Source organism: Alligator sinensis, unplaced genomic scaffold, assembly GCF_000455745.1.
Source record: "Alligator sinensis unplaced genomic scaffold, ASM45574v1 scaffold736_1, whole genome shotgun sequence".
NCBI classification, from domain to species: domain Eukaryota; kingdom Metazoa; phylum Chordata; order Crocodylia; family Alligatoridae; genus Alligator; species Alligator sinensis.
The window spans coordinates 975,019-997,994 of record NW_005842561.1 but is presented as its reverse complement, the minus strand read 5'-3'; positions in this window follow the sequence as shown (position 1 = coordinate 997,994).

The window sequence follows — 22,976 nt, the reverse complement described above, 5'->3', positions numbered from 1 at the left end:
TAGGGAAACGGCTTTCCACCAGGGATTCAGTTAATGGGAGGCTAGAGCCAGATAACAAGCATGGCAGAAGATATGCCACAGTAGGTGAAGATAATATACATATATTCTAGGCGAAGAACACTGCAAATAACTTCTGTGCTGTTGATGAGTTTTCTGCAATAGAAAAAAAAGGCTTTAACTGACATTAAAAGTTTAAGTCTCCTTGTATTTTACTGCCTCATTTGCCAAAGTAAATTGTTGGTAACCAACATTTTATCAAAACTTTTTATACAATTAATTTAGCAATAAAGGGAAATGTAACTTCAGTAGGTTTTTGTTTTATTATTGTAGGATTTACCAGTATTAATATATCCCAATGGATTAATAGATGCCAATGTATCCAACCCTGATTGTTCAAAAACTATGAACCAGATACCAAATATTCATAAGAGGATTAAACAAAAAAAAAATCATCAGGTTTTTTTGTATTTGTCTTTTCTGTTTTGAGCTTACGTGTTCATGTTTTCAACAAGCTTTTCCCTAAAATTGAGAGGGTTAGAAGCATTGGGGGGAGGGGAGGGCTTGAAATCAAAGTGAAGATTCTCACAGTTACACAATTCTAGAAGTTGAAGCGGTAAGAAAAACACCAATAGCACAAGACTTGTGATCAAATCAAAACTGGGTTTCCTCTTATATGTCAGAGGAAAGCACTCAGCTGAATTAAAAATGATAACATATAAATATGCATTCAATGCGTTAACTATGACAGTACATGCTGAAAAAAAAATCATATATATTTCTTTAGAAATTTTGAAATGTTTGCTTGGCCTGTCTTTAAATTCCTTTTCTGTACTCATTCATACCATCAAGCTTCCCTAGAAAAAGATTTCAAGAAAGCACCTATTGGAGCACCCTGTTCAAAGTCACAGACAACACTAAGATATGGGGAGAAGTGGGCATGCTAGAAGGGAGGAATAGGCTGCAATTGGTCCTAGACAGGTTACAGGGGTGGGCGGATGAGAACAGGATGGGTTTCAACAATGACAAGTGCAAGGTACTGCACCTGGGGGGGAAGAACCAGCAGCATACCTACAGGCTGGGGAACTCCCTTCTCGTTAGTGCAGAGGCAGAAAAGGATCTTGGTGTCATTATTGATGCCAAAATGAACATGGGCCGACAGTGTGGGGATGCGGTCAGGAAGGCCAACCGTACCTTGTCATGCATCCACAGATGCATCTCAAGCAGGTCCAAGGAGGTGATCCTCCCCTTCTATGCAACACTGGTCAGGCCGCAGTTGGAGTACTGCATCCAGTTCTGGGTGCCGCACTTCAGGAGGGATGTGGACAACATGGAGAGGGTCCGAGGAGGGCCACCCTCATGATCAGGAGTCAGCAGGGCAGGCCCTGTGAGGAGAGGTTAAGGGACCTGAACCTGTTCAGCCTACACAAGAGAAGGCCGAGGGGGGATCTAGTGGCCATTTACAAACTGGTCAGAGGGGACCAGCAGGCATTGGGAGAGTCCCTGTTCCCCCAAGCACTACCAGGAGTAACAAGAAATAATGGTCACAAGCTGGCAGAGGGTAGAGTCAGCCTAGACATCAGGAGGTGCTACTTTACTGTCAGGGCGGCTAGGATCTGGAACCAACTTCCAAGAGAAGTGGTGCTGGCTCCTACCCCGGAGGTCTTTAAGAGGAGGCTAGATGAACACCTTGCTGTGGTTGTTTGACCCCAGTACTCTTTCCTGCCATGGCAGGGGGTCGGACTTGATGATCTGCTCAGGTCCCTTCCAACCCTACCAACTATGAAACTGTGGACTGTGAAGCTCTGTAAATGAGTGTTTGTAACAGTAATATTATGAGAAACTCACACAACATAAGGTACAGAAAATATCTTATCACTTATATGAGCAATCACTAGGTCCCCTATTTGAAACAAGTGTTTAAGTATATACTCAGCTTCAAGAACATTAGTCCTATTGACATCAATGGAAATTAAGCACATGTGTGTTAATACACTAAGCAGGGATGAGATTAATCACATCCTAAAATAAAGCATGTAATTTAATGCTTTATCAGATCAAGGCCAAGATAACCAAGTAACAAAGCCTGAATTCTAAATACAGTGAGATTAAACATGATAGATAGATAGATAGATAGATAGATAGATAGATAGATAGATAGATAGATAGAAGTGCACCAATAAGTGGGACCAATATCGGATCGGCACTGATATAAAGAAAATTTTCTGTATTGGAAAACGGCCTGATATGGCTGATAATTTTGCCCATAAATGGCCCATGCATGCGCACAGCCACAGCGCAGCACTTAGGTAGTGAGGAGCACTGTCAGGCAGTGTAGAGAGTTGCTTGCAGCTGGTAAGTCTGGTGTGGTGGAAGGGGCTGCTCAGCTGGGGTGGGGTGGGGTGGGGTGGGACAGAGCTGCAGTTTGTCTGGGAGGCACGGGGGGGGATTTCTCCCATTGCTGCAAGCCACTTGTCCAGTGACTCCCGTCGCTGATCCTGCCACTCATGCAGGAGGGCATGAGGGGGCATGTGCTCCCAGATCTGTGCCAGGGGGAGTGGGGTGAGCTCTTTCCAGTGGGGTGGACCCCCTCCTCCCAGTGCCACTGCCACCCACCCCACAAAGAAGAGTTTGATGCAGTCCAAGCCCCACCCCATGCAGATCTCGGGGCACATGCCCCCCATCATGTCCTCTTGGATGAGCAGCGGGAGCTACCAGATGAACTGCTGGTCCAGAGGCTCCCCAGACAAGCAGCGTGCAGCAGCAGGAGCCAGCCCCCCACCCCTCCCTGTGCCCCCCAGATGAGCCACGGCTCTGTCCCACCCTGCCCCAGCTGGGCAGCGCTTCCCTCAGTGCTTTGCCTTCTGCTACAACCCCAGCCCCACTCCTCCCTCACTGTGGGGGCCTTGATCTGCCCCCCCCATGAACCCTTCTCTCCCCCCTATCCTTCCACCACACCAGACTTACCAGCTGCACGCAGCTCTCCAAACTGCTGGGCTGCATATTGGAAATCAGATCGGTATCGGCCAATATGCCTCCTTAAAAATCAATATTGGCCCCAAAAATCTGTATCGGTGCACCCCTAATAGATATATATCTATATATAGATATAGACATAAAGATAGATACATCTAGAGACAGACAGACAGACAGACCTTAACTGGTCTTGGTATTCAGTAGAGACCCAGCACAGAGAGCCAGAGCAGTAAGCAAAGTATCCACATCTGACCCTGTATTGCTAATCAGATGAGTCAACATGCATGTGCCAGTTGGGTGTTCTTCCCAAGGTGTGTAGTTTCACTGTTACTGATGAACTGAACAATTCAAAATCCCATCAGATCTTTTTATCCAATTATATAACTTCATGGATATAGGTTTATCTATAGATCTAGAGATAGATATAGAAATAATTCTTTATCAAACCAAGGCCAAGATAATCAAGTAGCAAAGCCTGAATTCTAAATATAGCGAGAGAGAGAGAGTGCGTGTGCGCGTGCGTGTGTGGTCAATCACAAAAGTACCTTAAGATAGCTATACTGAGTATAGCTCAGTATCTTACAGTGTTACAGTGGTAACTCCAGGAACGAAAGAAGAGACACAGAGAGACATTGCACTTAGCCTACAATCTTAGACCTGGAAGAAAACATTTTTTTCAGGACAAAGTGAAATCGTTCAGAACTACATGTCTGTTTTCCTGGGACAAACCTAAAAAGATTCACAGGATAAGGAGGACTAAATTGTGTCCTAGAACATCATGAAGTGCATCTGAAGACTACTGCCCTGACTATGCCCAGCTGGGTTGGGCAGAAGTGGCCCTGGAGCTCCCCTTTCCTCCAGGGCAACCAGAGACAGTGGCAGCAGTGGGCAGGCAAAATAGGGAAATGGGAGGGGAGAATTGTTGTCATTGACCATGGAAAGGAAGAAAGGGAGGATTCTTACCTGCTTTTGGTACTTTTAAAAAGTTACCCAACTCTTGCTCCTGCAGTGTGGTCTACCCATCCTGGTGGAGGTGGGGCAGGGGGAGGCTGGAACTGGGGATGCAGCCACCCCTGTCAGTACCAGTCGCTGCTCCTATACCCACTTTACAAAATCCTGTATCTGTCCATGATAAGAGATAATGGGGAAAGTCACCTACTTCCAAAGAAAAATCCACTGGAAAGGCCAGTGAGGGAGACAATTTTGTGAGGTGTCCCCTAAGAGATCCTTCTGTGAAGGCTAATAACTTTTCACATATGCCAACCTCAGTCTCATGGTATTGGCATCTTTAGAAAGCAGAGAACCCTCAAAGTTCCACGAGGCCAAAGGGCCCTCTGTGCTCCCACTGCTCTGCTGTAGTATCTAAAAAAGTAGGAAGAGAAGGGAAATACAAGAACTGCAGCAGGTGCACAGGAAGTGTCTGAGCTAGGAAAATGAAGCAACTGCATCAACTAGACTACGTATCTGACCAAAGAAACTGCAAGGAGAGCAGCTAAGTAAAAGAAAGCAGCTGAGAAACTCTAGGCACAGAACTCTCCAGAGGGAAACTGTGATAAAGATCAATAAAAGGCCCTAGTACAGCCTGTACGTAGTTGCTGGTACAAAATTGCTGTTGCATTCTAGAAAGCCATTTCCCTCTCATCTTAGCCTGTCATATACTGTTCTTCCCATTGGTTCTTCTTCAAGGTGTCCATCTTATTTGTCTACTTTGGTTTATTGTTTATTCCCATTTACTCTCGGCATAACTTAAAACTCCTTGTTTAAATAGTATGACTAGTTTGTAAACTTGAGGAGAGGTAATTTCTGCCATGAACTGGAGAAACCAGGTGGGATGAGGAGAGAGAAAAATTAGTATACGAGTGATTACTGGAGGAGCTGCGATGGGAATATCATTTAATCGCAGCAAACAGTGGGAGACTGGCTGGTCTGTGCAGTGACATTTTTGTGGAGAACACTGAAGGAGCTACAGTACTCAGTGTGAGCTATGTCCGTGAGCTATGAAATCACCTACTGATGAATAAGCTGGAAAGTTATCTAAAATGAAGTTTAGAAGGAGCTAACATACCACATGCAACTTCAGTTTTATGATAATGTTGGATAATTAGGACCAATGGGTAAGAGACTAGAGTGCTTGTACACTGAAAGTGAAACATTAGCATATATTTATCTGTTTACAGTTAAATTTCTCATGAGCTATCTTTGCCAAAACTTCTCTTAAGGCAGAAAACTCAAGATTCCTTTGAAAAATAAAAGTGTTGTGACTTTATTTTCAGGTTGCTGAGGGCTTTTTTTTTTTTGTCAGCTCAAGCTTCTCATTCACAAATGGAGTCATTCTGTAAAAATGTTTGAACAGTGGAGAAAACTATTTCTATCTTTTTCAATGAAACCTGTACAAATGGCATTCCTTATTAGGGAGCTTCCTGACTCAAACTACTCCCAACATATAGGGCATGTCTACACGTGTCATGTGTCAACAATGGCGACGTTGTTACCACACCATGATTTAGTACTTCCAAAAGGTAGCACTAAATCATGGCACAGTACTGCGCCATACTCATGGCACATGGTTATTTTTAACAGCTACTTCGCCATAGCAGCATGCTATACTGGGGGAGCATGTTGCTACGGCGAAGTAGCTGCTGGTCGTGCGTAGACACCCACAGATGCTACGTTGCCATAGCGCATTGCTATGGCAATACAGCATCATGTGCAGACGCGCCCATAGAGTACTACTCTGCTTCTTTATTAAATCATCATTCTGCTAAGCATATACTTTTTGTCTCTTGCACAGTCATTCTAAGACAGTTTCTCATATGTTTTTTGATTCATGTTTCTGCTTTTTCCTTTATTCTGTCTCTTATATTTAAAGTATTATTTTCTAGTCTCTGTACTATCTTCCTCATCTTATTTTAAAAGGCCCTTGGATAAAATAAGAATCTTTCATGCTAGGGATCAGAATCCAAACCTTTTCTCTCCCAAGTGAGGCTCTAATCACTGGGCTAGAGCAGGATTCAACAGCCTTTTAGGAGTCACAGGCTGAAATAACACTGCTCAGTCAGTCCAAGCAGGCTGGTGCCTTTGACCTGGCCACTACCCCTGACCTGCCACAGAATCCCCCCACCACCCCGATGAAATCACTTTGTGGGCTAGATCTGGTCTGTGAACTGTAGGTTGCCAGCCCCTAGGCTAAAGAGTCACACCCACACTTGCTCCCTTTCTTCTGACTCAATTAATCTTTTTTTTTTTCTTCAAAGTGCCCCAGCATCAACAAGAGGGATGGGAAGTGCTCCACCTCAACACAGATATAGTCTGGTGGCTAGGACACAGTCCTCATAGGAAGATGACAAACTGAGGAGGGCATAGAGCCCACATATTGGAAAAATGCTCTAACCACTAAGGTAACTGGGTAAAACTGGAGAACCAGAACCACTTCCCATGTCTGTGCTTTGAGTGGAAATGGCCAGAGCTACTGCATTTTGTGAGAAGCTTAATCCCATAGGAGTGTATTAGGTTCAGAGCATGCCCCTGGATCAGGTTCCTCATGGGCTTTAAACCAGATGAACACCTGGGTTTGAGCATCCTGATTGAACTCATGAGTAAATTAAGCACAACACTGCTCAGACCTGCCAAGATGTAGGTATTTCCAAATACATGCAGGAGTAGAACTTTAGGTACCTAGAAAACTTTACTGGTGAAAATGTAGACATTCATCGATTTTTGGCACCTAGCTGATTAAATGGGAGTTTGAGATCACATTCTTGGATATAGGCATCTAAATTCCATCCAAACACCACTTTAAGTGCCTAAATCCTTTGTGGATCTGAGCATTAGACTAAAAAATGGGGACAGTACTTAAGAGTTATGTCACAGGGATGCAGGTAGAGGTAATCAGGCAGTGTCTGTACACTGCATTCAAGGTCATAGTAAATGAAAAATTAACATTAACATTATTTGATCCACTTCTGTGTCCATTCATAAGAACAAAATAACCTGAAAATAGCACATTCCACAGTTGCAGTTTTTCACCAAAAATATTTACACTCTGCTCATTTGTACTTGAATGTGTAAAGAACGAATTAGGCTTGCAAGTTATTGTGCCTCAATACAAAATTTGGGGGGAAAAAAACTGACTTCCTTGTACCTACTGTTTTTAAAGTTTGTGAAACCATTTATACTGTAATAATGCCTTGTTTTATTTTCCTGCCATGTGTCTGTTATGTCATGATGCCATGTGTCTGTTATGTCATGCACATTGCATAACAGGAGCAGAAAATGCACACATCCTCTGACAATGCTAACAAATAAGATGGGAAATAAGAAACAATCAGGAAAAGAAAAAGATAAACCTGTAAATGGAAATGGGCTACAGAGAAAGTGGTTGTAAAATTATTTAAAAGAATTTCCTAGAATGCTAACATTTACAACTGCAGAAAGAGAAGGAAAGGAAATGAATGCTGGTCCTCAACTGAGATCTCAGAATCCCTCTCCTTTCCTTCAGAATCTATTTGCATTTTAAAGAGAAACCTGCCTGCCGTATGAGCTGCAGATGTTACCGTTTCTTTAGAATCTCTCCAAGATGATGATTTCAATAGAACATTCCCAGAGAATTTATTTTATTTTATTACTTGTGTTTGGCAGTTTCCTTTGTTCAGGGTGCAGAACAGAAGAGATGGATTGGGGAGTGAGAGGAAATCAAATTCACTTTATTTATGTCCCTTTGAGCCATCTGAATACTTCATAACCCGTTCTCTACTCCTACTGGTTTATAGCTTTCATGGGCCAAATTCTGATCTGTGTACTGATCAAACTCAGAGAATTCGTTATGAGGGTTCTGCCAACAGTTACATGCAGGAGTTCATTTCTGGTTTATGACATAAATAGGACTTCTCATATCTGTAATGGTGAGCATATTCATAAACCTCTGTAGAACGAGAGTTTGAGAATTTCATGCAGTATTGTGCTAAATGTCCTAATAGCAAAGTGCTAAATGTTCTACCTCTAGAGCAAGGGTCAGCAGTGCTTCACAAGCGGTAGGCTGAAATTACTCAGCTCAGACCAAGGCAGGCCACCCCCTTAGACTTGGCTGCCACTGCCACTTCTCCCCACCATCACTACTCCCCCTCTAACAATTGTGGAAACAAGGCCCTTCCCCCTTCCCATCCTCTCCCCACTGAAACACCACAGAAGTCATCAGCTACAATGTCTCCACAAGCTGTAAATTGCCAAACCCTCTTCTGAAGGACTCAGCTAAGCAAATTGGCAATGGCCTGAAAGGAGTGTATGCCAACTGGAGAAGGTCAGAGCAGAGATATGCCCCTTTCTACCCCTGTGTATAGTATGATGGCGGTACAACAGCAAGGCACATTAACTGATACCAGCTGAGACCGCTCCAAAACCATAAGAACCTTAGCAGGTTAGATTCAGCTGTTTTCTGTCTCTATTACACAGTTTTAAAGATAGCATTTTCCCATCATGCCAAGTACAACATTTGTGTAAACTTTCATTCACTGTATGTTTTACTTCTTTATGCCCGAGCTGGTTGTTTGGGATGAAATAGTGTCTTTGTCAAGAAAATCTTGATTCATTGCACCCCCAATTTTTCAAGGGACTATATATAGCAGATTCAAAAAGGATTGAATTTTTTACTCAAACCAGAAATAGAAGGACAATCCCAGAAAAGTAAATAGCCTGGTGGTTGGGTTAATCACCTGGGATGTGAAAAACCAAGGTTCAAAGCAATTCAATACAAAGTGGAATGACCTAGCAAGAGAGCTCCACTGATGCTGTGGGAGACTGAAAATTGGGGCTTGAATCAGTTAGAACAGTATCTCACTTAACTTCAGTGGATCTTAATTCATCCCAATGTGAATAAGAAGATTCTTGAAATCTCAAACACTTAAAACCATTCCCCCATTCAGCTCTCCCTCACCATAAAAATATGTGCCTGGGAGTGGATCGGCACTCGAGAAATATTGCATATTAGTAGATTAGAGAGAAAGATCGGATTAAAAGAGAGGGAATATAAAAAGGAAGGGAGACAGAAAGGGGAATGTTCCTACATTTTACCCATCAACCATTTACCTGAGGGGTGTGCTAAGAGCTCCAGTCTCAGATGCATATTTAATGAGCTCACTACGCTTGCACAGTTGAGCTCCCTGATGCTGCACACCCCCTTTGACTATCCTGCATATGATATGGCTTATAATCTTTTTTTACCCTCTAGAAATAAGTGAAGAGGAGCTAAACTGCAGTCAAGAGTTTGTTTCAGTCAAGCATGTAACCCAAACTTCCTGTTCCATTCAGAACTGTATAAATACAGAAATACAAATACTCTGTTCCTGATTTGGCTTTCTGCTTAAACTGAGAGGCACAGCAAAAGAGAAATTCAGCATTCATTCTTATCAATGTTATCATCAGTATAAAGTGAGAGATTCCAACTTTTCTTCCCCGATTAATATTATTTTCTGGCTGTCATGATCACTTGCTGCTCTATTATATTGCTGTTTTGTTACATCCATCATTATTAAGAGTGGAAGTGTTCTCTTCTTATGAGAGTTGAAGAAAAGGTTTGGTTAGAGTTTATGAATATTGATTTTCTAAGAAGCAGTATGGTAGAGATGCTTTTGGTGTCTGCATGTAACTTTTTTCACTTGGGACATGCTCTTTTTCTTATATGCTTAACATGATTGGAAGGTATTTGTAAACATGAAGATGTAGATAAGGTTCGCACTGCATGCCTTCACAGCTAAATTTTAATCAACTTTTGTGGCTCAAAATGCTTCTTGATCTGGAAAAGTTTTATACAGTCAAACTTAAAGGTGGGACAAGCAGGAATCATTTGGCTCTGGTCCATGGTTAGGCTGTGATCTCAGTTTGGGTTTTGCAACAACAACAATCAGGACAAGGGTTCAAATGCCAATTCAGTAGAAGAACAATCTCATGAGATGTCTACATTAATCTGGGGATCAGGACGTTTGAAATAAAAAAATAAACATGGGAAAAGTTCTATCTTCAGTAAAGTTTTATATGCTTAACACATTTTTGGAAGAGAGAGGTACAGGGAAGAGGAAAATTTTATTGTGAAGAAATGCTCATCACAACCTAGCTAGGTGGATATTCCTAGGTTTTGCCCCTTCTACAATAATTCTTGAGTAGAGAGAGGTAGTTAGCTCCATTAGTCTGAAGTCAGACAAAAACAAGGTATAGAAGCACCTTGTAGAATGAATGGCATTGCTAACATTCAGGTCTTTAGGTATATATTATAATGTAGTGTCCAGAAAATCTTTTTATAGCCCTAGAAAAGTCTTTTTTTATTAGTTAAGACTGCTAATCAGAAAGTCTTTATAAAGGCCCAATTAGAAAGGTAGGCAAGAGTAAAAATTGGATAAGAATTTTTAAGGACATTGAATACCAACACCAACCTATCTTGAAGCTTCTCTTCAGCTTCCATAATACCCTAAGTTCTAAATCAAGGACATCAAATTCATTTTGTGCCCCGATCTGGATCCACACTGAGGGGCTTCTTGCAGGCCAGATCCAACCCAGGTTATGAGGAAATGGCGATGGCAGCGGCAACAGCTCTGGCTCTGACCCATACTATGCAGCAGCACCCCTAGCCCCTACCACATGCTAGAGCCTGAGCTGTGGCTGTCACATAGCCTATGCTGCAGCAGCATCTCTAGCTCCAGACTCCAGCACAGGGCATGCAGTGGGGACCAGTGACCTGAGATAGGGCCACAGCAGTGACAACAGGCAAAATGGAGGATGACCAAGGCTGTGACAAATCTCATTCACTCTCCTGCTGCCAATCTCCATGTGCACCAGGGCCTGAAGGCCCCAGCTTCTGCAGTAGGCCATGCCTGCCACATTTCAGGGGACTGCCAGTAGTCCAGCAGGCCAGACAAAACAGCTTCGCAGACTGAATCTGGCCCATCGGCCATAAGTTTGACACTCCTGTTCTAGATCAGTCTCCAAGTTGGGTGGAATTGCATACCTCTGGAAGGTAGAACAAGGATCCACAATCACCTGGATAAACTGGAGGTATGATCCACAATCAATCAGATGCAATTCAGCAAGAACAATTGGAAAGTCCTGCATTTGGGATGGAATAATTTCATGCATAAATAGAGACAGGTGAATGAGTAGAAAGGCTGCAGTACTGCAGAGGACTGGGGTTAGAGCAGACCATAAGCTAAATATGAGCCAACTGTGTGCTCTTGTTGGGGAAGGGGGGAGGAAGCTAATAGCATACTGGGTTGTAATACTGTATAACCTCATAAATCCGGCATGCTTGGGACTGAGCACCTGCCAATTATTTGACAATGCCAGATTTTTGAAACCCGAGTGGTGCCCAGTCACAGAGAGGAGGTGGGGGGGAAGAGGGAGGGAAGCGGTGGCTGGTCCTGGAGTAGCAGCCGCACACGAAATGGTGGTGCAGGGTGGTGGATGGCAGCTGCCACATGCAAGCTTCCCCCTCCATGTTCGGGGGGTGCGGAGGAGAGCGGCGCCCAGTCCTGGAGCAGTGCCGGATTTTTGAGAATTCCAGATTTTTGAGATCTGGATTTATGAGGTTATCTTGTAATAGGAGTGTTTGTAAATCAAAGGAAGCAATTCCTCTACTTTATTCAGCACTCATGAAGCCTCATCTGGAGTACTGTGTTAGTTTTGGGCCCCCACTCTGTAAGAAAGATATGGACAGATTGGAAACATTCCATCGGAGAGTGACAAAAATGATTAGAGGCCTGAGAAATATGACAGACACTACTAGTGGTAGACCTGAGGGATTCGACTCCCCATGCAAGGACTCTGTCTTCTGTGCTGTGCTAAAGACATAGTTCTGCACAATAAGTCCAGCAGGATAACTCAGTTATACCCTACTTAACCTAAATTGTCTAACAGGGTTAGAAAATGGATTAGTGGATGATGAGTTGTTTTAAAAGGGATATGGTTTCCTAAGAAGCGAAGGCAATTCCTGCCAGTTGATTTAATGAAGGAAAAATTATGATGGCTGAAAACTTCCCCCACAACCCTTTTGGCCAGATATAAATTTTATCTAATAGCTGGAAACATGAGGACAGCAATGTACTGAAGGAGGCTGTCATGAAGGTGGTTATGGACTACTATACATCTTTATCAATGCCTTCCTGGACCTTGAACTTCCCAAACTCCTTGGAGAGAATCTACATCTAGTGCAGGGATGTCCAACTTCTGAGAGGTGGGGGCCCCCAGACCCCTTGCCACACATCATGTGAGCTGCATGCCATATTGGGGGCACCCCACTGACTGTGCTGCATCATGACATGTGGGTCCCCTTCCATGCAATATGTGGTCCCAAGGTCCACATGAGCTTCTCAGCTTCAGGGCCCCTCAGTCCTGTGAGCTGTGCTGTCCTGCCTGCCCCCAAGGTCAGAGGTAGGCAGCAGAAACAGGAGAAGGTAGTGAGAGCCCATAGACTCCAGCAGCAACACCAAGAGAACAGTGGAGAAGTGGCACCCTGACTGGAGGTCTGGAGGCTGCAAGTTAATCCTTTAGGGTCCAGATGTGGCCTGCAGGACACCAGTTGAACAGTCCTGTTAATTTTCTGAGTCTTATTCATGCAATTTGTCCCTAGAGGAGACACCTTTTTTGTCCTCTTAGCTGAAAAATATTATAGAACAGTCACAGCTATATACTGTAGAAAGGTGGAAAAACTATAAGAGTGTGGATTCCTAGAATGCCATCTGAATTTGCAGGGGTATTGGTTGTAGCCATGTTGGTCTAAGGACAAAAGCAGACAAGATTCTTTGGGTAAATCTGATACCTTTTATTAGACCAGCTAAAATAGTTGGAAAAATTCTTCTTTACAAGCTTTCAGGTACAAACACCCTTCTTCAGGCAAAGGGAGTGTCTCTTTTATGACAGTGATAGAGAAGGTTAAGTTAACCTTCCTAGAGCCCTTCCTTTTGGAATGGGATCTGAACACAACTGTAACTCTGGGTGCTATTATAATAAAGATTATCCTGAAACTGTTTTAAATACACAGCAAGGCATAAAGTTATAAACAAAAAGCTGAAGATATGTGTATTGCATTATTAATTCCTTTTGGTGAATACAGAACATGCCTCCCAAAATCAGCACCGCTTTGCATTTTAAATGGCATGATTAGCATTTATTGACCTCAATATTAAATCTCTCCCCAAAAAAGGATAATCGCTCCTTTCCTGCAGTCATTAAAATGTCATTTGGACATTTTGATTTTAAAATTTTCCAAGGAGTTTATAATCATGCCTGTTACTTGCTATGTACTTTATAATCAAGACATATTTGAATGCACTACTTGTAGGTGAGAATAAAGGAAAGCAGCTAAACTACACTCACCACTCCTTCTGAGACATCATGGAAGCCCATGTATAGGATGTGTTGTAGAGTTGTGAGAGAAGTTGGAAGGGCAGTTCTCCATAGCATGCTCCTCTCCAGTTCACTCAGAAGGAAATTCACCATGAACAATGCCATAATTAGACCTAAGAACAACATGAAAAAGATTATTTATGATCTTTCATCCAGATTCAAAAGGAAATTCATTTCAACTGCATTTGCATTTCATTTGTGGTCACTTTGTGCCAGTCTAGAATAGTTTTCTGGTGCAACTACAAACTAAACAGGGTATTTTAAGTGAATATGAATATTCACTTAAAATATAAATGGAATAGGAATTTATATTTTATAATCTAGGTCATTTAAAACAGCTCACATTTTGAATACCAAATCTTCATGGGAAACTATTCAAAGGTAAGCCAGAATGATCACATAAAACATTTGTTGAATATTTTAAAAGTTAAATGTTCATGGAAACTATGACTTATTACAACAACTTGCATGGACATCATTAGCACATGTGCTCACCCACACAAGGTTGCCACAAAAAGATAGAGAATTCTGGAACAAATTATATATTATTATCTTTGTTTAATGCATCACACCTGTCTGAACAAAATGGTACTGTGACAAATATATTGCAAGAGTTCTATTTGGCCTCAATTGCTTGGCACATTTTCTTTCCTTTTATTCTTTAGCACTTCCCCCTCTCCCCACAACATGGTTTTTTTTTTTCTTTGCTGTACTGGTACCTGGCTCTTGGCTTCAGACAGCCTGTTTCTAACAGTTATCAGGGTTTAACATACTGTACTAGGAGGCTTGTGAATATTGCTCTTTGATTTTTAGTGTTTTATGATGAACAGGCTATGAATCATTGCTGTAGAAAAAAAAACAGAAAAGAAAGAAAAATAGTTTTTGAAAACCTTTGTGCTATTGTACACTGCCTACAAAATATCTAGCATTGGAAGACTTAGCTCCAGGACTGTCATTCTGGATACTAGCCATAACACGCAAGGCAGGAGATTTTGAATGAGCAAGAAGTTGGATTTTATATTAAAGAAAGCATCGATGGTTCATTTCTCTCTCTCTTTTTTTAATTTCACATTCCAGTTCTATATTTGGTATCTTCCATTTCAGAGGATCTTTGCCAATTAAATATCTGGTCCTATTTATTTAATTAAAAGGGAAAAAACAAAGTTTGCAACAGCCAAAACTTAAATTAATAGCACCTTCGTGACCAAAGTCCATGGCTTTGGCATACTTAGAACAGACCAGCCTCACTTGTAATAGGTAACCCTGGCAAAAGATGGAGTGAGAATGTCAGTCCCTCTGTGTTGCACTGTTTTAAAGGTAGGTTTTGATTCTAAAACTATTTTATTGTTTCCTTTCACTTTGCACCTGATTAAATCAAACTTGAAATGTGTGGCCTTCTAATATTGCCTTTTCCTGGATTTCTTCAACACATTTCTTATGGAGAAAAAAAGTCATGATTTTATTAAAGAATATTTATCACATTCCAAAATTACCAGTCAGAACAGGGCTCATGCTGTAACACAGTGCTTACATCCTTTTTTTAAACTGCATGTCAAAGACTGGATCATTGTCATATTCCCTTATTTGCAGTTCACAAAAAACCTATACCTATATTTGCATGAAAACAAAGGCATATCTATGTGACCTAAAGAATTTATAATTCACTACTCTCCTGTGTAAGAAACAAAAGTATTCTACTCAAGGACCAAAACCAAGTTCATTTGATATAAACAACCACTCCCAATAAATAGCCAAAGAGAATGGTTTATGAATAACCCTATTCAACAGGCTGAATAACATTTGACCAATAATTAGAAATGAGTTCTGAACCATAAATACGTTACAGAAATCAGAAACAAAGAAAAAAGTCTAAGTTTACAACGTGTGTTATTTACAACAAATAAGTCAACTTCCTCCATAGTAAAGTCACATCTCCATTTGGAGCTGACCAGGTCTTCTGCACAGAACTATAAACCATCAGTGATGGTGCTGTCTGTCATTCAAGTGAACTTAGCTGGGGAAGGAAGCATTGTTAAATGCATAGTACCAAAGAGCTCCATTTGAAACAAGGCTTCCAGCTACTTTTATGCTGGCAAAGAAAGCAAGTACAGCATTGCCTGAATCTTGAAAAGAAGGGGAGAGCTCTGACAAGTTCCTTTTTTCAAGCAGCATTGCTTTAACAAAGCAATGCCCTATTGGATCACTGTTGATTTCTGTAGGGATGCTCATAGGAGGCAGACCCGTGGCACTGCAAATAGCACTCTGTTCCCCTTCTCTTCAGACTGAGTTGCTGGCTAGGCTGCACAGGGAACCAGCCCAAGTCCAGGCTGCTCCACATATATTTGCTGTTGCCTACCAAGGAAAAGAGGAGGCATCACACATTTTTAACAGCATGGAAAGAATGTTATGGGATGTAATAAATTACACATCCTTGACTGCCTCTCTTAGGTTCTGTCCTTTCACAGACACAAAGAAGCTAAAATCCATCATACCAATAGCAGTGCATATTATGTGAGCAGGTAGTTGGCATCCATAACACAAAGTAGTTATGGATGATGGTTATGATGGCAGGTTGCACTAATACCAAAGGAGTTTCTTACCTGGTAAGAAACTCATCCACAATAACTAGAAGTTATCCTAATATTCTTGATGATGATGATGATAACTGGTTCTCATTTCACCAAGTACACTACCCCTGAATGAGTGGTGCATTAACAAGTTCAACACAGCAGTGTCATTCCAGTAGGAGACCACCCAGCCTTGTGAAATCAGGATTTTTGTTCCAGATGCACATCCAGATGCTGCATTTACTGCATAGGGCTTTTGGCTGTAAGGCCATTATTTACCTCATTCCACAGACCAAATTCTTTTCTTAGTTGTACCAGTTCAACCCTATTGATTTCATAGAATCCTGGGGATTTTCACTTTTCTTGATAACTGTATTACATTTCTAATCAATTACTCTGTTTTTCTAGATGCTTTTTTATAAAGAGCTCCATCTTTTAAGGGTTTACACAAAATCTTCAGATACCATGAAGAACCCTTGACTTTCAAAGATGCTCAGATTCCTCAGATATGCAGCATTTCTAGTAACTAATTCTAACTGCTATAATTTGTCTTTATAAACTGCTCCCCATAACATTCCAAAAATTGAACTACATTAGAGACAAATTGCTTGGCAAATTTTCCATTAAATTAAACTTAAACCCCCCCCTAGGAAAATAATAAATACCATCCTCACAATTGATCAGTTTCTGGACAGGAGCTTCAGATCAAATAATTAAATTGAGTTCATTATTTTGCTTGTTTTAAGACTAGAAACAAAATTTCCTCATTGATTCAGAATTTGAATGTCAAGTTTCAGGCTGGAGCATATTTTTATGGCAAAGTTATAAACCCCTAAAATGTAGAATTTATAGTAAAAAAATGCATGGCATCCTCTGAGCAGTAACACTGCAAACAGAAATGCTGTAAAGATAAAAATGATTAAATTCTATCATTCTTTTCAAGACACTGCCAACAAATTTTGCATTAACTGCCTGCAATTAAAGTGCCTACTTTCTTAATAATGGTATATTAATATGAAATCTGCCATTACTTTTGTGGCTTCCCAAATATTATTAAAATAAATATGTTAAATTAGTGAGGAAAGGAAGAGCAACACAATTAGGAAAACATACTATACCAGAAGTGGTAGAATTCTTGTTAGTAGAAAATTTGATTTCAATACAAATCTATTTAGTTAATGAAGATTTCCAAGAGTGAGAGACCAGCCTAGTAGGGAGCTTCTGTAACACTGTACTACCTGTCTTACACATACCCTATTGTGGAGAATCAAGCATTTCAAGTACTGGATGACATTCAGGGTTCTAATAAGGTACTAATTGCTGTAGGCCAAAGTAAAAAGAGAGTAACCCTCTATCCAAGATGGTGTAGCACAGAGGGTTTTTTTTAATGTAAAACAGATCACATTTCTATTTCAGCCTTTTCACTGTTCATCACAAATAAGTCAGCTAATTGCTAAATAGCAAAAATGACAGTAATTAGGACAGTAACTTCAACATCTGTGTGTACTCAAAGTTAAAACTTAATTAGAAGTTAAAACTATGTTGTTTTATTCATGTGTACTTAGCATTTTTAGTCCCTTAAACATTTAATGGAGGTTTACTTTTGAAAGGATATTACAATGAAACATTTAGACACACAACTAATTTTCTTTTGTGGCTAGCAATGACAGCCTCTCTCACCATATGGTCACTAGCAAAGATAGATCAAAATTAGAATACTGGAAAAATGCCAGCAGGTATTCCCCCCTTCTTTCTGGGCAGAGACAGGGATGCTCTTGGGGTAAATGACCTTCTCAGAGTTGCTACTTTTCTTATTCTGGTTTCATTCTTATTCCAGGCTGTCTGTGAGGGAGTTAAGAAAGTTCCAAGCTTCCTCATGATGTTTCCATGTTTATAAACGTTCTTATTCCAACTGTATCTACTCAATCCATTACAGTGCTTACTGTGTAAGAATCCCTTCTACTCAGACATATTCACTTCCAGCATGCCTCCCGCCTGCCTTGTGAACAGAATGAGCAGAACCAGGTAGCAATCAACAAATGGTGCCAAAATATAAAGCATGGTGTCTTAACACATCAGCTTGCGCAAGTTAAGTTGCTATGCCAGGCTTGGTAGTATTTTTACTTGCCCTGTAGTCAGGCAATTTAGCAAATTAATTTATAATTCACTATAAAAATGTTTAGTCTGTTCAAAACCATCATAAATACCTTCTCATCAGAAGATGACTACTAGGGCTGTGCGAAGCTTTGGTTGCTGATTCAATTTGGTGGATATTCAGCCTGATTCAGTGGCCGGATCTCTGAATCAAATCAAGAGACCCTTTAATCTCTCCGAATCAAATAGTAATGCTCCGAATCGATTCAGAGAGATTCAGAAAGATTCGACGATTTGGACATAGACACAACTTTAAATGTTTTTTCTATATACTTGTAGTTACCAGGCGGCTCGTGAATGCTGAGATGGTGGGGTGTATGGAGAGTCCCACAGGAGCATGAGGGGCTCCCCAGCACACTCGGCAGCAGACCTGGAAGTGGAAATGAAGCACTTCTGGTCCACTTCCAGGTCTGCCGGGGAGCACGCTGGGGACCTCCCCATGCCCTCCTCCTGGTTCAGTGACTGGTGCCTCCTGGGTCTCCTTGGTTTGGGGGAACCCAAGGTCCCCCTGCAGCTGATCACTGCCCCGCTCCCCCTCCACCCTGTGCTTGGTATGTAAAAAAAACATACCAAGGTATGTAGAAAAAAACATTTAAAGCCGTGTCTATGGCTGAATTTCTGATTCTCCGAATCAGCATCAAACCTTCAAATTCAGATTCAGCCTAATCGAATCAGGGACAGTGATCCAAATCAACTAATCGAATCACTGTCCCTGATTCGGGCTGAATCTGAATTGAATAAGGCCCATTTTGCACACCCCTAATGACTAGCTACTATACTCTTACCAACAGAGACTGCAAAGAATAAAATACCCCATGAATATACTACTTTGTACCTCAGAATGAATTTGAAAACAGTCAATATTTCAGCATTCCTCCATGACCTGTTGGCCTAAGACATCCTTCACTAGAACTGGAAAAGACAGTTCCGTGCATAGCAGTCTGTGAGATTCCATAAAATGTCTATGCAGCAAGATACTTAAGCACGTGCCTGGCCTTAAGGTATTCTGCTAACCTCCTTGGGGCTACACGTGTGTCTGCAGTCAGGCATGTGCTGAAGTACTTTGCTGAAATAAGGCCTATGGAAATTAAACAAATGTTTAATTAAAGCAAATAGCATTCAAAATACCAGTTGTAATTAGGCTTACTGCACTAGTTGCCAAAATGTTCCCAAAAGGTTAATGTTCCAACACATGGCAACCTTTGTTTTTTATTGTATAAGTAATTCTAAGGACCTGTCTATATTAGAAAACCATATCATGTCTAAATATAAATGCAATGGATTAAGATAGCAGACATGGCTGGGAGGGGATCTGGTGGCCATCTATAAACTTACCGGGGGGACCAGCGGGGAACGGGAGAGTCCCCGTTCCTTGAGCACTACCAGGAATTACTAGGAATAACAGCCACAAGTTGACTGAGAGTAGGTTCATGCTAGACATCAGGAGGCACTACTTCACAGCCAGGGCGGTTAGGATCTGGAACCAACTTCCAAGGGAAGTGGTGGTCGCTCCTACCCTGGGAGTCTTCAAAAGGAGGCTGGATATTCACCTTCCCCAGGGTCATTTGACCCAGCACTTTTTCCTGCCATAGCAGGGGGTTGGACTCAATGATCTGCTCAGGTCCCTTCTAGCCCTACCAACTATGAAACTATGATTGCCATGATGTTACAGTCAGCATCAGGCAAAGACAAACTGTGCTCATTGTCATATCTGTTCACCAGGATTAAAGCTAGTGGAGAGCAGGGTTTCACTACAACGTAAAGACATGATGCTGATTATCACTTTTCCTTGTTCTCATTAACCAGTCAGTTATAGGCAGCATTACATCAACTAACCTGTTTAAATATGATGAAATTACCCAATGAAGAGAAGCTCTAATGTGGGGGCTGGTAGGCAGAGAAAGGAAGGAGGAGCAAATGTGCTGTCAGTACTTTTCACTGTGACTGAGGAGAGAGCTTCTTGACTCCCATTCCAACCACCAGGCAAGTGCTAGCCATCAGAGACCTGATTTAACTCTCATATAAAAGGCAGAATTAGACTGTTTGATGGAGAAAGGCCGGAAAAATGGGTAGGTGAAGAGACAAATATCTTTTGAGAGGTTAGCCAGAAATTTCTGAAAGAGGAGCCTCTTTTATAAGTCTTGTATAAGTCTTGGCAGGAAAACAGAAGGAAGCCCAAGCCATGTCTACACCATTTAAATTTCCCATGCCAGGTAACAGCAGCCTCAAACATGTTGCACTGTTCCTTACAAGCTGCTTCCTAAATGGGAAGCAATGCAGTCACTCTCATAGACTAATCAGCATAGTGGCTAGCTAACTGGCAATGTTATTCAGCAGTGCAAAATAGCCTATCTGAGTGGATATGCAAGTTGGACTGCAATACTTTCATTTTAGGAGGCAGTCTGTGCAGAGCAGTGAAGTGCAGCACGTTTGAGAGCCCACTGCTTGGTACAGTACATTTTCCACAGAAACATGCCCTCTGAGGGATGCCTAGGTTGCTCACAGGAAAAATCAAAAATAAAGAAAATATAGAAACACTATTAATAAAAACATCATGAAGGCACAAAGAACAGTGCGATTTTTGACTCCTAAGGTGCCTCCTAACTTTTTAATAAAGTGTTTTTCTTTGTTAGCAACTCAGATATTGGATGCTTATTACTGCAGTGATTCAGATCATTCCCAGGATTTCTTTGACAGGAAGGTAGATATTTTCAAACCCCAAACCAACTGGTCCCAAATTTCAGGTTAAATCATCCATCAGCCACTAGTGGGATTCAAGCAAAACTGAAGGCCATCTTGAGAGCTAAATGCAAAGCAAATTTGTCACATTTTTTATCATGCGGCACACTTTCAGAGTTTCATAAAAAGATCCATATAATTAGTTTAGCTTACTAGGGAAAAAAAATTGAATGACAAGGTCAGGCTCTTGCCCTTTCAGTAAATTAGAGAAGATTGCCATAAATTGCATAATATAATGAAACACCAATTTGCATATTTGCTGCTATATTAAAAGGGATCAGTTTTAGCTCGCAAAGCAGAACAAATAAAAACATGCATTTTAATAACTCAAATTACTCCCAGGAAGTGACCCTCAGCAGAAAGCCTGATTATCACTACTTAATTAGAAGCCTTGGAAATCTAAATCCTCCTTTAAATCCTATTCTGTGTACAGTGAAAGATGAAGCCGTGAGTTTTGTCTTAGATTCAATATTTACTCTTTACTAATATGTTTGCAGGGGAGACTTTCCAAGCATTATGAAGACATGCAAAAAAAATTAATATTCAAAGAAAGAGTGCATAAAACCTGTGTTGGCTTGCAGGTGCAAAGCAATTAACAAGCTGGCATTTGCAGTATTTTTAATTAATTAATTAAAAATGCAAAGCTGACTTTCATTTCTTTAAATGTTTGAACATTTTATCCATCAATAATGAACCACTACTTACTGCTGTGCTACAACAGCTGGTAAATGAAAAACTTAGTCCAACATTGTAAAAAGTGCATAGGAATTTTATATTTTGCTTGCTCCTGGCATTTTAAAAATTATGATTATAGTTTGAAACTCTGTATTATGTGAAAGTGAGTATTGCATACCTACTCTGTGACAAAAGTAAAACAAACAAGAAATATAACCTGGAGCAGAAATTCAATCAGGAAATCTCATTACTGAATTTGTTTCTGTTTTTTTAAATAACCATAGGACATCAAATTTCTATTTTCTTGAGGTTCTTTTTTAAGAATCAAAGCTTGTATCTTTTCTTTAAAGGTTAAAAATATTATTTAAAATGTGATTTTAAGTCATTTACAAATGCATGCTAACAGTTTACAAGGTAAAGGTGTTGTGATTAATTTTAGAGGTGGGCTCTGCTGGAACAATACATGTATTCTTCTCAGTGAAAAGATTTTGGTCAGTGCATATTTGAAAGACACCATCATTAATATACTTTAATTAAAACATAAATACTACATTGCTACCTCACTAGGCATTCACTCAGCTGGAACTAACTGTATTTGCTTAATCTACAATTTTAGATGTATTAGCAAAAATAAATGTTGGTGAATGTAAGAGCCTGATTACATATCTTGGGTAAATTGGTGATAATGAGTCAAGAGACTTTGTGTTCATTCACATATATTAGAATAAGAATCATTATGAAATTAAAGCTAAGATTAATCCTGCTAATGACACCATGGAGCATCTGGGAATAAGATAACCCAGATGTCAAATTCACTGTGATACTGTGCTGCTATTTGATAGAGTAACCCCTTGAAGTGTTCTTCTAAGGCAGCTAGCTGGTACCCCACAGTCCCAGCACTTGAAATGCAAATGAGTGACAAGATAGACTAATAATGAGAGCAGATTCTAGCAGTAAGGAAAATGAATAAATTAAAAAAAAATCTGAACCACTGATAAGAACAAGCAGCAGGCACCCTGATGTCCTCAATTAGGGTAGATGACATCTGCAGTGTATTTCTTTCTAATAAAGCCCTCACTCTGTATTCCAAAGCACACGATTCTAACACTGTTAACATTTTAATGTCTTGGGCGTGCATGGTAACATTAATTACAAGATGATTTGGATGACTTCTGAATCTCTTTTATGTCTTCCACTGAGTAAAAATCTGAGTTGCAGCTTTGATATCATAAATAAAATGTAGAGACCTGCCAAGCATTAAAGCTATCCTGAAGTAACTCAGATCTGCTAAGTTACATTAAACCTTTATATCTAAGTAAAGAGCATTCTCTATGAATTTAAAGAGGGTCAAGGGCTATACATTTTAATGGCAAGGTTTTATAGCTTGCAAGCCTATTTCTCTACTGCAACAGAATTTTGTTGTTATTATCTTTAATTACTAACAAGTTTAATGTTTTGCTGAGCTCAATTTACCTAAGAGTG